General features: G+C 43.9%; 1 protein-coding gene across 1 annotated transcript in view; it reads right to left on the reverse strand.

Moving 5' to 3' along the window:
• Nucleotides 1–20,117, reverse strand: part of EIF2B3 (eukaryotic translation initiation factor 2B subunit gamma) — a 1,062,507-nt gene that overhangs the window by 843,572 nt on the left and 198,818 nt on the right. The gene's annotated exons all lie outside the window — the stretch shown is intronic.

A 20,117-nucleotide genomic window follows, 5' to 3' on the forward strand; every position in this document is an offset into this window, starting at 1 on the left:
CGTGGAGTCATATGGCAGACAGAGGTAGGAACCGAGGAGACAATTAAATAGCCTTCGATCTAGAGACTAAAAATGTCGTTCACGAGTTCAATACAGAGCCCAGTACCTGCAAGTGGCAAGGCGCTCTATGAGAAACACCCATTGGAGATGGGGGCGATGTGTGAGGTAAGTTGGGGTCTGAGGCGAACTGCAGAATTGAGGTTCCACATGCTCTCTAGCTCCTGGTGCTGTGCGCCCTTGCTGGACTGCGGTAAGTCTTGGTGAAACAGCGGGGGTGGGGGGTGGGGAGGGACACGAGCAGGTGTTAGTGGTGGACCGCTGGATGGCAGGCAAGGTGTCAGAAAACTGGGTTGAAGCACCCAAGCAACCCTCTCACAGGCAATGAGAGGGTGGGGAGTAGGAAGGACATCACAGCGAGCGCTACCACCAAAATGCTGCATAACTGATCTGTACTGATCTCAATCAACCCCTTTTATTTCTCAAGGAAAGGACTAAACTTTAACAGAAATACCGAAGTATAGCGAAAGCTCCAGCGGAAATAAATGAACAGAAAATAGCAAGGTGGTAGCGACCTGCAATGAAAAATGAAGTGCGCCCTGGAAGCTGTGTGTTAATCTGAAAGAGACAGGTACCCACTTTCTGGTTTGCACTCGTAGATCCTCATAGGAGGAGCTAAACCTTTGCGAGACCCCTGCCCCCCTCCCCAATAGAGCAAAATAGCGATCATTAGCAGGCTCAGTATTTCCGCCGCTCATTACACCAGTCTAACTCGGATGGCTTACCCAGGGTGGTGCCATAGCACGTGGCACATCCTCATACGCACACAGAAGATGGTAGATGGGAACGCACTCCTCATTAGAAGGACCAGGGAAGTGACACATACTAGTGCAAGTAACAGACTGATTGCGTGGGGCCAAATCTGATTCCATGTGAGCTTTGTGTGAAAACAAGGAGGAAGCCACCAGTAACAACATGGGGAATGGCACTGACCTTGAGCAACAGGAGAACTCCCTTACACAGCAAACCTGAGGACACCCTTCAAACATTGACACTCAATTTTACAATCGGAAATTGAAGTCTCGTGTAAGCGGTGAATGAGAAGAAACAGGCAAAGGTAAGACCACGGAGACCAGTTTGACTCCTGTAAAAATGGTGTTAGGAACCTGCAAGAATGCATGCCCGCGCGCACACCTGGGGTTGATGGATTACAAAGAAATGCAAGCGAGTTATGTGATCAACATAAAGATCTGGAAAAATCGTCTTACAGGGAGAACATTCGCTTTACGTTTCTGAAAGATGGATCCGAGTGCTGGAATATCCAGGAATTCATAGGAAGTGTTCCATCTGGACTCCTGAAAGAGGTTCAAGCATTCATAGGGCTCACAGGGTGGACATTCCAAAACGGATCCATGAGAATCACCTCGAGACATTAGAATGCATGGCTGTCTGTACTAAAGAGAAAATATTGCACTCCTCCAGGGGTCACGCTGGACTGTGTATAGTGATTTGCACATGTATATCTTCCAAGGCATTTTACCAATTACCCTGGCAAGATAGAAAAAAGTTAAACCATTAACCAATACTAAACCCAAGGAAAATAAGCTATAGTTGGACTTTCCACATGAGCTTAAGATTTAGTCATAATGGAAGGGAAACTCTAAAGATGGTGGTTTGAGCCCGCTGCGCCAGGAATCGTCTGCCCCAGAATAACATCTGGTCAGATCCCTAGATCCAGTCTGGAAAGTAGTCCTCCAGCAGATTATTTATTCTGGCAGCGCAAGAAAGAGGAACAAATGATTGGACCTGGACCTTCAACGAGGCCATCCTGAATAGTAACTTTATGTCATCAATTGTCCTCCGATTACAGACACCATGTTCATCGCTTTTCTTTTGATGGCGCAATACCAATATGAAGGGGGTATTGTTCAAGATTTTTTTTTTATGAAAACATGTTTTTTTGCAATAGTTCCCAGCAGACCTTAATGCCAGTATTATCCCTTCACCAAGCTGATGAGTACATATTTAACGCATGTGAAATCATAAGAGATTTCCTTCAAACTCCCTCGTTGGAAGAGAGGAAGTTTTGAGAAAAGGATTGGAAAGTTGCTATTTGTTTTCAAAATAAGCTCATATATTTCAAACAGACTTGCCAACTGTTGGGCCTGATGGGCAGAAGTTTTGGGGGTGTCGGAGGGGGGGGTAAGCTAGAGCGAAAGGAGCATAACTTGCTCAGCCAGAAAAGAAGTTAATCAGCATTTACATTTTGGAGCTGCTTTAAAGGTTCAGGAGGTTAAAGTTAATTTCGCAAAAGGTTAAGATGCATCAGAGATGGCAGTGGATATTTTAGATATTTTGTTAGGAAAGCTTGGTCTAGTGGAAGAACTAGTATGCTTTAGGATCAAGTACATGGGAAAGCTTGAAAACAGGGCAAGATGATTAGTATGTGTGTGATCTGAACAAAGCAAGCAGAAGTTGTAAGCTTCTAGCAGAGCTGAAGTAGAATTGGTTCAAAAGAAAGTGTCCATGAGCACTATCCAGTAATGTTCTCTTCTTACACTAAAACCGAAGGTCATGGGTTACGTTGCACAGAGACTTTACGTTTACAGTGTCCTCTTCTAGCCGCTCCGGAGAGCAAATTTGTGTTTGTTGCAACAGGCATTCCTCTCTCAATTATTTCTGTATATGCTCCTAATCAAAGACTGTATTATTTTCTGTTTTAAAGTCCTAAGACAACTTAAAAAGTTGTCAGAGGGGATATTTTATTAACGGGGAACTGTAACTCAGTTACTGATCCAGAGGTAGACCACATTCTAAATGAGTTCACCCATGAGTGTATGCTGTTTCAATGCAAAAATGAAATACATATAGTCCTAATTGCAAGCTGGAGCAATGTGTTTCCAAATAAGGTAGATTAGTCTAACTATTCTCACATACACGGCACATAATAAGAAATTTATCTAATTAATATTCCTCCGACTAGTTCTCTTGAAACAAGGGGAGCCCAGCCTAGGTATTGCCAGTGTTGGGATGCACGCTGCAAGGGGTCAGAAATGTGAGGCGGACAACTGTTGGATGATTTCAAAATCTGCCATTTTAATTAAGTCAGACGTTTTATCAAATGCCCCACTAGCCCATCTCTGACGAGGATTTTCCCGTCTATAAAAACTAAAGGAAAACACTAATACAGGATATCTGGCCCTCACACAAACATCAAATACACAAAGAAATATATGGCAATTCATAATAACATCAATAATGATATTCACAGTATTCTTTGGTAACCCGGGTGAATTCCACAGGTTTCAAGTTAAATTCAGTTCCAATGTTCAACAAAAACAAACAAGGCGATACAGGTGTGACAAAGTCTCAAATCAGCTCTTGTCTCCTTCAATAGGTCAAAAGGAGGTTTTGTTAGCAAATGTTCAAACAACAAATTAAGCTTTGCTTCTTACTGGAATAAAGACTTTCCACTTTATCAACTAGCATAGATATTAGTTCCACCCCAGATGCTTTGCTACAACTTCTATTTTCCAAAGAAGAAATACTACAGTTCTTTGTTAGGTTAAGGAAAACACAACTTATGGTAATGTTAATGAAACATAGCTTTGTATCTTTGTCAGGATGACATCCCAGCACTTACTTTCATTTTAGCAACTCTCAACTGTGAGTAACTTCTGCAAGATCTCACCACGAGGGTCTACTTCTCTTGCTCATTGTATGGCACCTTCAATTGTGCTACTGAAGTATTAAATCTGCTGACAACCAAATACACCACTACAGCTTCAGTACTTTTTGACTTTAAACCATTTTCAGATAGGACAAGATTCACTTTATGGTACTTCAACACTTCAAAGTAAGCAAGGCACTCTTCCTCTGAATATTCCCTTCCCAGAGGTGCAGCCTCTTTGCCACTCTTGTCTGTCTGCAACAATGACAACCTGTAATAACTTGTAATAACAATGTTCAAACACTTATCTTCTATTGTTAGTTTTGTTTAACAACTTTAGCATAGATTCAGAGATCACTCTTCCTACCTGCATCTTTATTAGGCACACGCACCCATTCCCTTAGAAAAGTTCAACAATAATGTTTCATTGCGTTTCTTTCTTACGTGAGTGAAAGAAAATGTTTGTTCATACGTGAGTGCTACATTTCAAGTATTTCATTGTTAAACAATCAATCAGTTTAGCATTGCTTTTGCTCATACTCGAGTGCTTGTATTTCTGTATACTGCTCCCGGCAGTGCTCACGCAAGGAGTCGGAACGCTCCATTAAACTCACCGGCTTCTGTATCCCTTTCTTCGGGTGTGGCAGGATTTCTGCTAATTCTGTCTTCAATTGGGACCCACACCCTTCCTCGCTGAAGGGTCTCCCATCCGGCCAAGCAAATAAGGAGCCCCTCTCGCTCCTAGACCCACAGCTTCACAGCACTTTCTAGCCATGGTCTCCAGCATGCTTCCTGCTGCACAATTTCTGCAATTAAGTTCACATGGGTAAAAACAGTTTTCCTTCACGCTTTCCCCTGCTCAACCTCTGCCTTTCAGAGTTTGGGGGATCAAGACCCTAGCAGGACAGGCAGGTGAAATCCGCTGCATCAAATTCCCAGCATCCCTTCGGTTCTCCCACTTCTGCCTGGATTACCAACACTGTGCTTTCTTCTTCCTGCTTCTCCTGCACGCAGTCAAGCCACAATTCCAGCTCCTTCTAATTGCCTCCACCAGAGGGGGCCTTTTAAGCCTCTCAGCTTCCCTCAGGTGTAGGCTATCAGGCTTAATGGTATCCAGGCATTGTTTCGAAAACAGTTTTGAATGACAAAAGTTTTGAAAGGGTACAAAAAACATGAGTTGGAGGGACCCCCTCCATATTAGATTTTTTTTTTTTAAATGCATTTTTTCTGATGCATTTTTATTCGAAACTTTGCCATTTGAAACTATGGCATTCAAAACTATCACTAGGAACCGGCTTAATTGCCCGATTACTGCTGCAACATTGCTCTTCAGCCATCTTCCTCATCCCAGTACTTAGGGGATTATGAGACTTGTAGCCACATGAGAGGGGTCCCAGGCTAGGTTTATGGGAAGAATCATTGTTGATTCATGACAATATCCAACCGTTCAGGCTAAGGAAAATCTATTTGCGCTCGCAAAAATGAATGTGCACGGCTGCAGGGGGCGTGGAACTCGTGGAGTGGGAATAATAAATAAAGTTGTTTTGTAGCAGTCATGGAAATATAGATAGGCTCAGGTATAGGGCACAAATGATATTGAAGTACAGTAGTTAAAATATAGTGTACATAGGCCCTGGTCCCAGACGCGAGAAATACCAAAGCACTGCCATATTGGTAGTGAGGTCTAGTATTTTGCAGGCCCTGTTGGAAGTGGCAGCCTAGTGCAATAGTTTGAATCACTTTCCCATCCCAAGCCCCAACAATAAAACCAAACATAGAGGCCTTCAGGCCGAACAGATAAAAACGTACTTGTATCGAGCTATAGGTTTGAGAAACCAGAAATGAATGTGAATAGCCGAGCGAGGAGAGGGCTGCACCCGTCCCAAAGGACAAACCCATGGGAGCCGCAGCAGAGGCCTTGAACTGGCAAAATGTCCAGTTTATATTTAGGGCCTCCCCCAGGAAAATGGCCATCCTATTTGAACTGCCAGATGTTCATAAACGAGAATACCTAAATCCATCTGAATTCAATTGATTGGTGTGGTCCTCGAAAGGCCCAGGCGCAGCTCCAGAAAGGGGCAGCTGATAAGGGGTCTGTGATGTTTATACACAATAATTGTAAATAAACACAGTTAAACGGAGATTGTATATTAACTTGTTCCAAGGTATCTTTTATTATCAACATATAACTTCTAATTTTTCTATGTTTTCTTTCAGAAACCAAAAGAAAGGATACAGGTGGTCTCCCGATGCGTCTTCTGGTGAGGACAGAGTTTTTCTGGCCAAGCGGGACAGAAGATTTCAGGTAAGTCTTTGTTAATCTTCGTGTCTTCCTTTCTTTGAAGACTATAATACTGTTTGGGTCTTTTCTCCTATCATATACTCAGATTCACTTCTTTTCTCTGTGGTCTTACAGTCTTTGCAAATTACTTGTTCTCTTACTTGAAATAGGGGTGTCTGTCTTTTATCGGATTTTGAAACAATAGAGTCTTTATTCTGTCAAGAGTTCCTTATTGGATTTAAATGAACAAGTCTCTTTTTTTATTCCTTAAAGTCTTTAAGAGAATATAGCTCAGATCATCATATATACTTCTTTCTGTAACTACATTGTCGGGGATTACACATGAGGTAGATTGTTACCTTTATTCTTCTTATTCTATTTTATTTTCACTCCTCATCCTGTACCTTCGTCTCATCTGGTATCAATTCTTCCCCCTTTGTTCATTTATATAGTGACTGTACTAGTCCTTTCGAGTTAGCGACTCCCCTTAATTTCGTCTCATGTCCGTTTAAAATGCACCCCTTTTCTCTCTCTTACCGGTTACAGCTATTTGCTTCTGTATGGCTCCACTCGGCCTCGACTCTGTCTCTCACGTCTGTTTTGTCATTCAGCGCTTCACTCAGCGCGACCTCCTCTGATCGAAACTCCTCCCCTCGGCGCTCCCGGCTGTGTATCAGCTGCTCGCCTTCATGGCTCTCGATGACCGCGCCTCCTTCCTTCGGCGTTCCCGGGGTAGATCAGCTGTTCGTCTTGACGGTCTCCGATGACCGAAACTTCTATCCTCGGGAGGCTCACCGGGTGAACAGCTGCTCGGCCCAGCGCGGTCTCCGTCTGTACGAGCTTCGCCGCAGCTACTCCCTTCGGCAGATCAGCTGTTCCGTCTTGCGCTGACTCTCCCCCTCTTCGGCTTCTCTCGCCCTCACAAGGGACAAACTGAATAGCGATTTCAAACGATCGCATATAATATTAGTTTCATTAACTTCTGGTTAACTCGGTGCAACAGCACAACTCCCCTCTCTTCTTCTTCTATCTCAATAAGCCCAGTTCAAACCGTCGCTCTTCAAATCCTCCTCTTCGGTCTCCTGGCAACCAAACAAAAACAAAACAAAGAAGGGACAATTGTTGTCAGAAAACTTCATCTCCATCAAAGCTTCTCTGTGATTGGCCCAATGACCTGTCAATTACTCCCTTCAATCAGATATCCTCAATTAACCCTTCATATGGTCTTTCTGCCTAGTTTTAACAGAGCCTGAGCCACCTGGTGTCCTTGTTATAGAATCTGCTCCATTTTTATCACATACCCTCCCCTCTAGTCCCTTACGCTTGGTAAGGGAATTGTTCCGGGATAAGAAATCTGCCTGGGCCATTAATTTTCCTGGACGATGAACTGTCTTGAACGTAAAAGGTTGTAGTGATAAAAACCATCTCAGTACTCGGGGATTAGTATCTTTGTTACGTGCCAACCATATAAGAGGTGCATGATCAGTCACCAGTGTAAACTCTCTTCCTAATAAGTAATAGCGTAATGTCTCTATGGCCCATTTCACTGCAAGAGATTCCTTTTCAATTGTAGCATAGTGTTGTTCATGCGGTAAGAGCTTCCTGCTTATGAAAAGTATGGGTCTTTCTGATTCATCTTGCCCCTGAAACAATACCGCTCCAAGACCTGTTCCAGAGGCATCTGTGTGTAGGAAGAACGGAGCTGAGAAATCTGGACATTTTAAAACGGCTTTTTCAGATAAAGCATTCTTTAGGTTATTAAATGCATTCATTGTCTCTGTTGTATACCAGTCCTTCTTCTTGCTGGACGAGTTTTTCAACAGATCTGTCAGAGGTGTTGCTATTGTTGAAAAATGGGGGATGAACCTTCTATAGTACCCAATAAAACCAAGAAAGGCTCGCACTTGTCGGAGGTTTGTAGGAAATTGTAAGCCTTTTATTGCTTTCAGCTTGTCTTCTTGTGGTTTAATCATCCCCTGTCCTACAAAGTATCCTAAATATCTAGTATAGAAATTAGCCATGAAAGTTTTCTTTGGATTTATGTGTAGACCAGATTCTTGTAATAGTCTAAGTACATTTCCCAAATGGGTTAAATGATCGTCCCAAGTTTGACTGAAGACAATAATATCGTCAAGGTATGCTCCTACATATTCTTCCTGTCCTCTTAGAATTGAATTCATGAGCCTTTGAAATGTTGCTGGTGCCCCATGTAACCCAAAAGGTAAGACTGTAAATTGGAACAATCCCGATGGTGTGGCAAAAGCTGTTTTTTCTTTATCCTCGGGGAGTAACGGTATTTGCCAATATCCTTTTGTTAAATCTATAGTTGTTAGAAATTTAGCTTTTCCTAGCTTGTCTAGTAAATCTTCTATTCGTGGCATAGGGTAGGCGTCGAACTTGGAAATCTCATTCAATTTCCTAAAGTCCATGCAAAAACGAACCGTTCCGTCAGGCTTCGGCACCATTACTACAGGTGATGACCATTCACTATGAGAGGGTTCTATTACGCCCATCCCCAACATTTCTTTGATCTCCTTGTTGATAGATTGGAGTTTTGTCTCTGGAATTCTATAGGGTCTAATTCTTACTACTTCTCCTGGCTGAGTTACAATACGATGACACACCATGTTCGTTCTCCCCGGTAAGGAAGAAAAAGTATTTGCAAATCTCCTTACCAACTCGAGGAGTTCTTTCTTCTGTAACTCAGATAGATCTTGATTTATGTTTAACGCTTCCAGTCCTAGATCTTCTTTTAACCTTGGAAAAGGTTCGAAAGATGTCTCCTTTGTATTAATCACTGCCACCGTCGTTATAGGTTCTACCCATTTCTTTAGTAGATTCACATGATATGTCTGTGTTGGGAATCTTCGGCCATTTTGTCTCACCTTGTAGGTTAGTGGACCTAGGACCTCTTCAATCTCATAGGGACCTCTCCACGCGGCCATCATCTTGTTCTCAGACGTCGGGAGTAAGACCAACACTTTATCTCCCTTGTTAAATGTTCTCAATTGAGTGTTTCGATTATAGTAGTATTCCTGTTTGGTTTGTGCTTGTAACAGATTTTCTTTGGCAATGTTCTGTAACTTTTCTACCCTCTCTTTAAGTTGGTAGGCATATTCAGTAAGGGAGATCTCTTGACTCGGCTCCTCTTCCCAGTTTTCCTTCAAAATATCGAGTAGCGTTCTCACTGATCTTCCAAACAGAAGTTCAAAGGGTGAAAACCCTTTCGATGACTGTGGGGTATTCCTTAAGGTAAGGAGTATCCATGGCAACAACCTGTCCCAATTCTTTCCTCCCTGCTCTCCTGTTTTACGCAACATTTGTTTTATGGTTTGATTGTACCTCTCTACAAGGCCATCAGTTTGAGGATGATAGACAGCGGTTTTTAAATGCTTCATTTGTAGAATCGTACACACTTGTTCCATCACCGATGACATAAAGTTGGATCCTCTGTCCGTAACAAACTCCTTCGGTATTCCCACTCGGCTGATAAAGGGTATCAAGGCATCACATATACTTTGGGCACTAGTAGACCTAAGAGGAAAGGCCTCCGGATACCTGGTAGCATAGTCGACAATCACTAAGATATATTTATGACCTCTGGATGAGTGCTCCAAGGGGCCAACAATATCTAATCCAATCCGATGAAAAGGTTCCAACACGACTGGCATCGGCTGTAAAGGTGCTTTCCTCACATTGGCTTTATTTTTCTTCTGGCATTCTGGACATGCTTGGCAGAAACGAGCCACCTGAGCATATAGCCCCGGCCAATAAAACCTGGCAAGGATTTTCTGTGTGGTCTTCTCTGTTCCTAAATGACCTTCACCAATTTGTAGATGTGCCACTTCCAACACAGTTTGATAATATTTCTTGGGAACTAGCAACTGTTTCAGAATAGTTCCAGTGGCATCCTTGCTAGTTCGATAGTATAATCCTTTTTCTTTAACAAAATAGGGACCATTTCCCGATACCCCTGAGTGAACTGCAGCCCTAGCATTTCCTAATAATGGATCTATTTCTTGTGCCATTCTGAAAGTATCTCCCGCTTCATCAATTTTCCAGTCAATTGCAATGGGACAAACATTTTTCTCGGCCCAAACTTTCTTTAACTTTCTTAACTCAGATTTCACTTTCCTTTCTTTATTTGAAGGCTCTGCAATTGTCTCGTGGGCGAAAGGGGCATTTCTTAACCAACTTTCTTCTATCGACTTTATGATCCGTGAAAAATTGGGAACATCGGAACCAATAAGCAGAGGCTCTGGTAATACTGGCATTAGGGCTGCCCTCACCTCCATCTGTTCCCCGGCTACCTTTAAACTAATCTCTTTGGTCGGGTAAGGTTTGACATCTCCATGGACACAACGTATGGGAATTAGTGTATGCGGGTCCCCAGTATTCCCCACAAGTTCTGTACTTACTACTGTTTGCAAACTGCCGGTATCCACCATGGCTCTTGTAGGTTTCCCATCAACTTCTGCTTCGCAAATATACGAATACGATGTTTTTGGGATTGCTGTTCCTTCTTGATATTCTCCTTCTCTGGTAACCTCCATGTTTCCCACGTCCATAGGTTCAGCTTTAGCTCTTTTGGGACACATTCTTGCTAGGTGTCCCCACTCACCACATTCAAAACATTGTATGCCTTTTGGTACCATACTAGCGGGCCTGATGCCTACAGGGCTATCACTCGTTGGTCTCCCTCTAGGAGCCTCCCACTCCGGCTTACGTAACATCGAGTTCGGCCATCTTGTAACAGTGGTTGTTCTGAGAGAAGGGTTATTCCAACTGGGTGTGGAGGTTGGTTTGTTGTTTACCGCATATGACATGGACCTGCCTTGTCCAGCCTTTTGATAGGCTGAAGCGATGTTAACAGCTTCAACCAGGCTGGGTCGGTGATGTTGGCGCACCCAACGTTGCATTGGTAAAGGTAAGGCTTCAACAAACTGCTCCATAACAATTTTCTCTGACATCTCATGAGCGGTACTGGAGTTAGACTGCAACCATTTCTCTCCTAACTCTTTAACTCTATAAAACAGCTGCCTCGGTGTCTCTTCGGCTTGTAGCTTGACTTCTCTAAATTTTATCCTATATGCTTCTTCATCATGTCCCAAGCGTTCCAGTACTACTCGTTTCATATCCGCATACGGTGTTTCGCCAGTTGGATTGGCTGCTTGGTAAGCACTCTGCATCTCACCTGTCATGAGGGGTGCTATGTAGTGACACCAGCTATCGTTTGGCCATTGAGCGTTCCTAGCCACTCTCTCGAAGTTCACAAAGAAGTGAGCTGGGTCCTCTCCCACTGCGTACTTTTGTTAGACTGATGCTGGAACCTGGGAATGTCGTCGTACGGTGGTCACCTCCATTAATTGAGCTTGTTGTAGTTGTATGGCCTGTTGAAATGCTTGCCTATCTGCTTGGGCTTGTTGGTTCTGTAACTGTAACGCCTGTTGAAGTAATTGTTGCCCCTCACTTAGCGTTTTAATGAGTTCTTCCATGGTGTTCGGCTTTAGATCCCACTTCTGACACCAAATTGTGATGTTTATACACAATAATTGTAAATAAACACAGTTAAACGGAGATTGTATATTAACTTGTTCCAAGGTATCTTTTATTATCAACATATAACTTCTAATTTTTCTATGTTTTTCAGAAACCAAAAGAAAGGATACAGGTGGTCTCCCGATGCGTCTTCTGGTGAGGACAGAGTTTTTCTGGCCAAGCGGGACAGAAGATTTCAGGTAAGTCTTTGTTAATCTTCGTGTCTTCCTTTCTTTGAAGACTATAATACTGTTTGGGTCTTTTCTCCTATCATATACTCAGATTCACTTCTTTTCTCTGTGGTCTTACAGTCTTTGCAAATTACTCGTTCTCTTACTTGAAATAGGGGTGTCTGTCTTTTATCGGATTTTGAAACAATAGAGTCTTTATTCTGTCAAGAGTTCCTTATTGGATTTAAATGAACAAGTCTCTTTTTTTATTCCTTAAAGTCTTTAAGAGAATATAGCTCAGATCATCATATATACTTCTTTCTGTAACTACATTGTCGGGGATTACACATGAGGCAGATTGTTACCTTTATTCTTCTTATTCTATTTTATTTTCACTCCTCATCCTGTACCTTCGTCTCATCTGGTATCAATTCTTCCCCCTTTGTTCATTTATATAGTGACTGTACTAGTCCTTTCGAGTTAGCGACTCCCCTTAATTTCGTCTCATGTCCGTTTAAAATGCACCCCTTTTCTCTCTCTTACCGTTACAGCTATTTGCTTCTGTATGGCTCCACTCGGCCTCGACTCTGTCTCTCACGTCTGTTTTGTCATTCAGCGCTTCGCTCAGCGCGACCTCCTCTGATCGAAACTCCTCCCCTCGGCGCTCCCGGCAGAGTATCAGCTGCTCGCCTTCACGGCTCTCGATGACCGCGCCTCCTTCCTTCGGCGTTCCCGGGGTAGATCAGCTGTTCGTCTTGACGGTCTCCGATGACCGAAACTTCTATCCTCGGGAGGCTCACCGGGTGAACAGCTGCTCGGCCCAGCGCGGTCTCCGTCTGTACGAGCTTCGCCGCAGCTACTCGCTTCGGCAGATCAGCTGTTCCGTGTTGCGCTGACTCTCCCCCTCTTCGGCTTCTCTCGCCCTCACAAGGGACAAACTGAATAGCGATTTCAAACGATCGCATATAATATTAGTTTCATTAACTTCTGGTTAACTCGGTGCAACAGCACAACTCCCCTCTCTTCTTCTTCTATCTCAATAAGCCCAGTTCAAACCGTCGCTCTTCAAATCCTCCTCTTCGGTCTCCTGGCAACCAAACAAAAACAAAACAAAGAAGGGACAATTGTTGTCAGAAAACTTCATCTCCATCAAAGCTTCTCTGTGATTGGCCCAATGACCTGTCAATTACTCCCTTCAATCAGATATCCTCAATTAACCCTTCATATGGTCTTTCTGCCTAGTATTAACAGAGCCTGAGCCACCTGGTGTCCTTGTTATAGAATCTGCTCCATTTTTATCACAGGGTCCCATGAGTGAAACACCCTGTGATTTGTGATACGAGGAGCAGGAGGTGATGCCATAAATTTAGTCCAACAATGGGGAGGCATGGTGTGGCTGCCACGCATGTCTGGCATCAAGAGAAGTGCACCATTATTCTAAGGAGACAATTTAACATTGGAGGTATCCACTGAGCTCATGATAATGACCAGGTGCACACCACATGACTAAGCCAATGGGGAGGGTAAAATTCCAGGTACCTCGCCAATCAGGCAGAGGAGAACCAAGATGACGGAGTAAGGGGACCATGTGTTAGAGGGCAGGGGTAGATTAGGACGTGGCCAATTGGTCAAGGGATTATAGGGGAATGGTACTATGTTTTTTTTGTTCCCCTCCCTTGCCTTTTCGCCCTCTGAAACACTTGTGTACGAGCGCGATAGAAATTCAACATCAATATCAATATCAATTGGACAATAGAGGGTATGCATTTAAGGCTAACATCAGAGGAAAATAATGGTAGGAAATTCTGCCTGAGCCAAGCTACAAAAATGAGATTTTGGGGGGTGGGTAGAGCAGCACTGAGCACTTGAGGAAGAACAAAAGTCTACAACAACCAGAAAGATCCTCAGAAAATTAAGAGCAGTCATGGCATAAGGAACTCATGGTGGCAAAGTAAAGAGACACAAGGGATCACAGTTCAAGGGGATTTATTAAACTGGATATGCAGGTTGGAAAAACATCTAAACCTAAAGCTAAGATGCGAGCTAGCTACGACCATCAAATAGAAAATACGGCAGTCCTAGTGGTGAATTGTCAAAAAAGGGACCTATGCTAAAAGAAATCTATTGCCAAACTTTATCACTAGATACAAAAAGGGTGTGGGATAATGTGCACAAGAAAGAAAGAAGTGTTCACAAATAGTACGTCAGGATGTAGTAGCCGGGGTCTTCCTCCCCACTGTTTGGGCACGGGACAAGGCAGGTCTCCGGAGCATAGCACAAGCTCGAGCTTTCCCAACACGAGACGACAGTTCCTTTCTCAGGTATCAGGATCTTCGCTAGATAAGTCTTATTCTACAAAAAAGTCTCTGGTCTCCCAGGACCTGATGCGTACAAAATAATAAACAAGTTCCTTTCCGTATGCACGTTGGGTGATGAATTTTCACCCGTGGAACCCCCTCATCTAGGCTCTGATCCACAAACAGTTCCTAGCTTTGTTAGGACCTTCAGTGGTTAACTCTCTTGCTTCCGAGGGCCTGATAGATTCAAAATTTACCAAAGTTCTTGTCGGATTTCACTTGTGGTGATGATTCTTCATCCCTGGGCCCCCCTCTTCCAGTCTCAGACCCCTCTCGAATATCAGCCTCCCTCTGTCGGGTTCACTCTGGCTTGTGTTCAAAAAGATTTCTCAGTTGCATTCCCTGGTCAACGGGGTGCTGGCTTTTCACCCTTGGATCCTCCTCTTTTGGGCTCAGACCCCTCTCGAATGTTAGCCTCCCTCCGTCGGGTTCACTAAGGCTGCATTCACAAGTTTTAATGTCCTTTTACACAACACACTGTGGACATCCCTCTGTCGGGTTCACCTTAGTCAACACACTGTTCATCGGGACTTTAGGCTTTGCCCCTTTCCATCTGCATCCCTCCGTCAGGTTCACTCTTGCCAACTCTTGCGATTTATAAAATTTCTTCTACTTTCTTACGATGCAGGATTCACTTCCCTTAGCTTAACACTCTTCTGCCGGTCAAAGATTTTCGACTGTACAAAAGACTTTCGACTGTACAGAGGATTTTGCTAGACCCCTGTATTTGACCGCTTTCTCGCCGCGTTTCCAAGGGCTTCTGGTAATGGTAGTTTCAACAATAGGGTAATCACCCAGAGTTTCTCTAGTGAGCATCCACTTGGTGCGGGATTCCTCTGCAGCTGGTTTTCCCCTATCGTATTAACAGTTCTTTGTACTTTGCTTCAATTAGCCGTTTGCTACTTTTGTTCAACACAGTTTGGTTTCTTATAGGCTCTCCCTTCGACTCACCGGCTGTGATGAACCACTTGGCTGTCAAGGACGGTACCACAGTGGCAAGCGTTTCTCCCTGGCCTGGTCATCAGTGGAGGAGGGCCCCGTGTACCATTGACATCTGCTGCAACACACGCTGGCTATTGTTCGCAGTCTTACGATTCCTTCCACAGAGGCTTCGCAGGCCTCGGTCGGAAAGGGCAAGGTCGCTTCTCTCCTGGTCACCCTTTCGGCTCTCGCTGCCTTTCTCCTCCTCTTTCTCATCCTCTTGAACTGCCGTACTTGGATAGCTGAGGCATTGTGCGGTCTGCCTTGTTCGTGCTCTCGTGCTTCACCTTTCATCCCTGTGGGAAAGGGAAGGGCCGTCAGTTGTTTGTGATTCTGGTAAATTGCCTGACTTTGCCTGACCTTTGTATTGGGACATGTCAGGTAAACGGCTTTGGTGTTAGTTCATTATCTGTTGTGGTGTGAGAAAGTGTTCGTAAGGAAAAAGGGGGGGGTCAGTGTTTCAGAATATTATATGTGGTAGGATGGGGAATAGGTATTGCAAGAAGGGGGATACTGCGTCTCACCCGTCAGTGTCCCTCTTCTACTCTCTGAGGATTTCCCCATCAAGGTGATCCTCCCATACTGGTCCACCCCCGCACTGGATCCAATAGTGATGACCTTGTCCTGGCCACCTGGATGACAGACACCAGGGGACGAGTCAGGGAGACACCTTCAGGTTTCTCACAGTGGTCAACTAAATGAGTTAAAAATCAAATCAGAGCCCAGGTAAAACAGATGTTTTCTGTTATTGGGGAAAATGGCAGCAGGAGTAATTTTGGCTAGGCAAATCTGAAATGAATTCCATAGAGAACGTATCCCAAAAATGTAATGGAAGATGGATCAGAGGCGGTAAATTAAAAAAGAAATGTGGTTTCTTTTTCCAGATTTTTCTTCGGTCGCGTCATAGATCACAATATTCTCCACACACTTTACAAAATGTATAAGACTAAGGTTGAAACAACCCTCTTGGCCTTTTGATGCCAAGAAGTTACTTGATCAAGTTAACTGGTGAAACACGTTAGAGGTTCTGAAATATTTCTGTTTGGCTCAATAATTTGTTCAATGATATTTGCCAACTACCAAACTACTGTGGCTAGAATAAGGGATAATGGTGTTCTTACTGGCCCTTTTCTGCTATATAGAGGAAGAAAACAGTGGTGTCTCCCCTCATCCCTACTATTTGCGCTAGTCATGGGGCCATTTGTGTAAGAGAAAACAGGGTTATTAGGAGGTCCCCTGGGCTAGAGCTGATCATAAACCCAGCCATTTCGCAGAGGACTTCCTTCCAATAGTCATCTATCCAAAAATATCTATCCCAGAGATCTTTTCCTAGTGTGGATTGATTATTAATTCGAAATACATCTGGAATCCGTTGTGCACAATAATATTGACTGAGTAGTGCAATGTTGGTGTAGATTAATTTCATGTTTAAGGTTTTCCCAAAACTCCTTAATCTGAGGCAAAGGCTTGCTCTCCATTACAGATAATTAATATGATTTCTGTAACTGCAGTACCAACGAAAGGTGTGCCTGTTCACATTTAGTGGCAGTTCTACAATACCATGGGCTGCTGTCCTTCCATCACAAACCAGCTGTACTTCACAAATGGGATGCAAGAACAAGGGAAAAAGAAAGGGGTAATGCGCAAGGGGAAGTTAACTTTTGAAAATTAGGGACAAAAACATCCCATCTAATGATTTTGGAGTTCAACAACAACTTGTCAAAGGTTAATATGAAGGTACGGGGACCTTACACTTCTTAGCGGAAGGCATTTCAGATATCCATATTGGGGATCCAAAAAACAGGGGGCTCAATGATGAGACTATGCATTTAGCTGTATCCCCAGAATGTACCGACTGGTAGCATGCTCCTTTACGTTCTACCTTCTCATACTTTGATAAAATGCTGTGTCTAAATATAAAATTGATGCAGATAAAAACTGGGGTCTCCTCTATGTTGAATCTAATACTTATTGAATCATTTGAATAGCTCCAAACCTGGATTCTGTTTGGAGCTCATCCATGGAAATGATCATTTGATATCTTTCGTTTCCAGACTAAAGCTGCCTCCATCTGTTCTTACAGAAGACATTGCATGTTGCTGAATCTGGTTTTTTTATGCTCCATTTGCAGCAAATGCAGAATATAGTATTGGCACTGCACGAATCAGAAATAATGTTGGCTGAGCAATGATATCTGATAGCAACACATTGTGATCAGAGAAAATGTTTATGGACTACAACATGTACAAGAATATTTGACTGAGTGAATGTGTAACAATGATTAGGGAACTGCACATATTGACAAACTCAGTTCAATAGTTTGAGAAGGGACTGTCACCAGACCTGCCCCTTGCCTTTATAAGAGAAACAGCATTCTTGTGGCATCTGCTTTGTACTGCAAAATATCTGGAGAGTCAAAAGGTAACAGAATCTTGCGATATACATTATCTCACTGCATGCACTATAGAACACCACATTTACAGAGTCACAGAAAACAACCTCAAGATGCTGACCACCCCAGACATCACAGCTATGTCCTGCTCCATTTGTCTTTTTACATACCTGCATCATACCTGCATTTAACATTCTTTGGCAGAATATCGATAGAGTAAGATGTTGTAACAGGCCTTGGTCTCTCAGCCATTGCTAACCACACAACACAACTGCCTTGACTGCTTATGTGTGATAATAAATGGGCTTGGGGTGACTTTCAGGCTGGACTATCCCTAGATGACAGACCCTTGATAATAAGTTATTTATATAGCGCTTTTGGCCAAAGTGCCTTACATAGAACATATTGACATACAATATACCCAAACCAAGTTGGTACACATTTATCAACCTCAGAAGGTTGAATGTCTTAGTTGGCATGGCCGGGATTGGAAACTGCGATCTGCACTTCAGACACAGATTGCAGCAGCGAGCACTCAACCCACTGAGAATAGTACCAGCTTGATACTGGGTTTATCATCAGTTGAAATGTTTTCTCTTGCAATCTCTGGGGATAGGTTTAGATCCAAAAGGCTGCCTTGCCATCTCTCAGTCCCAAATCTGTCACATGTCGCTATCCCCTATATAACAACCGAAACTTTAGTCCTTTCCTTCCCCCCTCATGATATCAATCTTTTCTCTTGTTTATTCTAGACTGGACTACATCTCCTCTCTTCTTTGTGGCCTTCCAGCTTCACATCTTGCTCCTCTTGGCTCAGTCTTTAATTCTTCCATTCATCTTAGGTTTTCTCTCCCTGCTCGTGCCTACATCTCGACTCAGATTCGATCTGCCTCCATTCTGTCATTCGAAAACCGATTGTTCACGACACCCAAATGCTTTTTGTGCTCCCTTCCTTCTTTCTGTTCCCAAACCCCCTTGTGCTTCATCCAGTTTTTCACACTAAATCCTGGCTTTCTATACCTCTTCCCATTCACGTTGCCCCTTCCTATCATCTATTCTGCGCTGCATTGACAAATCATCTACTCACATTATTGTTTGGACACAGGGCCAGAACCCCTGCCCCTCTTAGCATGAGGTAAGTTCCTGTGAATATGTGTTTCACATCTCTCTCCCAATAGTCTCTCTCCCAATTCCTCTCTGCTATCTTTTTCTCTACCTGTGGTGTCCCCCAGGGATCTAACCTCTCTCCCTGGCTGTTCAACCAATACCTGGCACTCCTTGCCCAACGCATCGCCCCTCTCTGCCCCAACTTTCAGTGCTATGTGGATGACACCCAGCTCATTTTCAGGCTACCCTCGGCCTCCTCCTCTCCCTCCCTTATTTCTGACTGTCTGTATGCTATCCGGGAATGGTGTGCCGCCAATGACCTCTGCCTTAATGCCAGTAAGACTGAGATTCTCCTCATCGGCACACCCGCTCCCTCCTTTCCTGCAGCTCTCTGGCCGGGCTCTCTTGGCCCCCTTCCTGCCACCAACTGCAAGGCAAAAAACCTCGGGTCATCTTTGACTCCACACTCTCCTTCTCCCCTCACATCTCTGATGTTTCTAAGAAGTCACACTACCAGCTGCACCTCCTCAGAGGTATTCTTCCTTTCCTCTCCTTCCCTCAGAAGTTCACTGTCTCCAGAGCTCTGGTTCCCTCTAGGCTAGACTATTGCAACAGCCTCTTTCTAAATCTGCCTGCTTCTACTCTCCGCCCTCTGCAACTTATCCAGAACAGGACTACGAGACTTGTCCTTGGACTCAAGCCCAGGGATCATATCTCTCCAGGACTGAAATCTCTGCACTGGCTCCAAGTGGCTGTGAGGATTAAGTTCAAAACACTCTGCATCATCCACAAGGACTTCTGGGGCCTGGGGCTTCAATACCTTCATCGCTCTGTCTCTAAATATCTTCCTTCTCGAGCTCTCCGCTCATCCGCCTCCAACTCGCTCAGGGTGAGTCGCTTCTCCAAGCAACGGGTTGGTGGTAGATCTCTTTCTTTGGTTGGTGCCTCCCTCTGGAACAACCTCCCTGTCTCCCTTAAACTTGAGGAGAACCATCTCCGGTTCCGGAAGCACCTCAAAACCTTTCTCTTTTTTCCTTTTCCTCCTCCCCTCCTCTGCGGACCTCCTGGCTGTAATCAGAACTTGCCACTAGCTGGCCGTTACTTATTGTTATCTTTCCCATGTATTGCACTGTCCCTGCCCTCCTCCCACGCACTTGCGTGATCTGAATGACACCTGGCCTAGTAAAATCATTCCAGCTACTTCCAGCTCTCTCTAACAGACACAGTCACTTTCCACATCATCTACAGACCACCCAATCCCAACATGACCTTCATTAAGGATTTTACAGACTAGCATCCTCCACCTCCTATACCTGCGAGCTCATTAGGGCATGCCGAGCTTTCCTAACACAAGCTAGCTGTATCATCCTTGCCAACGCCTTAATACTCCCCAAACTTGACTACTGCAATGCCCTGTATTTGGAAGCCAACAAATACATCATTGACAAAATGCACATTTTGCAAAACAATGCCCTTAGAACTGCCCTCAACTTACCCACTAGAGAACACATCTCTAATATAAGAAGAGAACAACAGTAGCTAAAAATCAGCGACAGGATCTCACTTAAAATAGCCTCACTAACCTACAAATGCCTCAATAACGCAGCGCCCCCCCTGCCGGGCA

This window comes from Ambystoma mexicanum, chromosome 1q (assembly GCF_040938575.1).
Source record: "Ambystoma mexicanum isolate Mex_15411 chromosome 1q, UKY_AmexF1_1, whole genome shotgun sequence".
NCBI classification, from domain to species: domain Eukaryota; kingdom Metazoa; phylum Chordata; class Amphibia; order Caudata; family Ambystomatidae; genus Ambystoma; species Ambystoma mexicanum.